This window comes from Numida meleagris, chromosome 1 (genome assembly GCF_002078875.1).
Source record: "Numida meleagris isolate 19003 breed g44 Domestic line chromosome 1, NumMel1.0, whole genome shotgun sequence".
In the NCBI taxonomy this organism is placed as follows: Eukaryota; Metazoa; Chordata; class Aves; order Galliformes; family Numididae; genus Numida; species Numida meleagris.
The window spans coordinates 182894230-182896539 of NC_034409.1; positions in this window are offsets into that span (position 1 = coordinate 182894230).

Consider the following 2310-nt stretch of genomic DNA (forward strand, 5'->3'; position numbering starts at 1 on the left):
AAAAAAAAAGGAAAAAAGGGGGGAAAAAAAGGAGATTTCTGCAGGGTAGTTGGAGTTAGGTTTAAAAATACCCAGTATGGAGCGGGAGAGGGGCTGTAGCACTGTGCTGCAGATGCAGATGCAGTTGCAGACAGGAAAGAATTGAAAGTGAGAGACACCACAGGCTTTAGGAGAACTCCCAGAGGAAACTCTCCTGAGTGTTCTGGCCAATTTACATATTTTACTATTCTGAAATTAAGTAGAAAAAGCCTCTGGTCACTTCACACATCACTGAAATTAAGTCCCTTAGGGGTTTGGCTTGGCTTCTCAGCTGCGTAAAGGAGAAAATAATCTGATAGCACTTTAAAAAAAAAATATTTGGTCCAAAATTGAAGCAGAGGGAGGGGAAGGTGAGGTCTGAGAGTTCCAGGTCTGTCATTTGCATGAGAAGCCTGCACTCAATCCCTTGCTAAAAATATCTCCATTAAAACTACAAAGTATTTGGGTTGGGCTTTTTTTTGTTTTTGTTTTTGTTTTTTTGAATGTACAAATACAAAGGAAAATATTTCAAGTCTGTTTCTAATTTACCTTAGGATCTAATCTTAATGCAGCAGAAAACAATAGGCGATAAATAGCTTTCCAATAACACAACAAGTTTAGTGATGCTTGCCAGATGTTTGCCTCTGACTAAACTCAGAGCATCCAAGATAATGGGTGAAGTCTGTCTGATTCAGCCTCCATTTCACAGACCAACCATTTGACAGGACTCAGTTAGAATGAGATGGATGATTAAGTTATGGATATAATGGCAATATTTTCTGTTATTGCTGAAGCTGTTAAAACCCAAATACTTCCTTCAAATGACTGAGAGAGTATATCTTCTCACGGTTTACTTGTCCTAGTACCTAGGTGACGACCTTCATGTTCTGTCCACTTCTCCATCACAGGAAGCAGATTTTTCTTGCTCTTTCCTAGTTGTCTGCTTCTACAGCGTATTCAGTAATCTTTAAAATCAAACATAAAAATCATACATAAAACATCGTTATTTCCTGCATACTGTTGCCTCATTAACACTTTATGTACTTTCCTTTTCACCAGCCCCCATCCTGGGATAACACTGACATCTCACCAAGATTTGAGCATATTAACACTGCAGTTTTTGTTACTGCTTTGCAAACCTTCACATTCAGGCGGGTGGTGATGGCTCTACCCAGTGCACTACAGGGGCTGGGTTCGGGTGATGCGATGCTGGGAGCTGATTTCACACAGCGAAATCTGCTGCTCTTTGTAGCTCTTTCACATACAGAGGTCAATACTTTGGTAGAGATTATCCTTTTAAATCAGTGTTGGACGACTCATGCTCAGATCAGCTTACACTGTCTGAAGGTATTTGAAGCTGTAGGGGGAATGTATGCAGGCAGCAGATCCCATGCTGAAGTTTGACCACTGGTTCACATCCAGGTTCTGATAAAGCATCTTACAGACTCCTCAGCATCTACATACGGCATGACAGTGGATTTGCAACACAGAGTGACAGTCCCTCTAGCAGCATGGTGCCGTTGATCTCCACACAGACAGCTGGGACCAGCACTGCCCTGGTGCTGGGATCCCCAGCTCAGAACTCTCGCAGTGCTGGCTTCTTCCCGAGGCTGAGCTCAGCCTGGGCTCTCTGTGCTCACATTTGCTCACATACTTCTTGCAGCTCCTTTGCACACTTCGTGATGTAGTGACTAAAGACAGAGCCATGGATGTAAGCATGATTAACCTCAAGTGCTTGAATAGAATTGTTCACTTCAGCACGGCTACTTGTGTACTTAGAGTAAGAAACGTGCCAAAGTACTTCACAGATAAGTTAACTGCCATCAAATGCTTGCAGCAAACAGAAGCATGGAGGTGACACAACCACAGCAGTATTGCAGAAAATGCCTCTTGGAACACTAACAGTAAACCCCATTGGTAGGTGTGTCTTTAGAGTACACACTCAACATTAAGTTAAGGGGACAGTTGATTTTTATAGAAGAACATGATGGATTCAACGGGCAAAATAAGAATAGTTAACCTGTTCCGCAGATACGTAACTTCTGTACAGAATAACTGAAATCCTAAATTAAACATATGCCAATGGAAAAATACAGAAGATTGAAAATTTAGTAAGGGGTTGTCATTGCTTCCCTCCACACAAAACATAAATATATCACATTTTATTAAAAAGGAAGGAAGGAAGGCAGGAGGGAAGGAAGGAAGGAAGGGAAAGGGAAAAAAGGAAAAAAGGAAAACAGGAAAAAAGGAAAAAAAGAAAAAAGGAAAAACGTGTTTGGTCGAGTGGAAGAG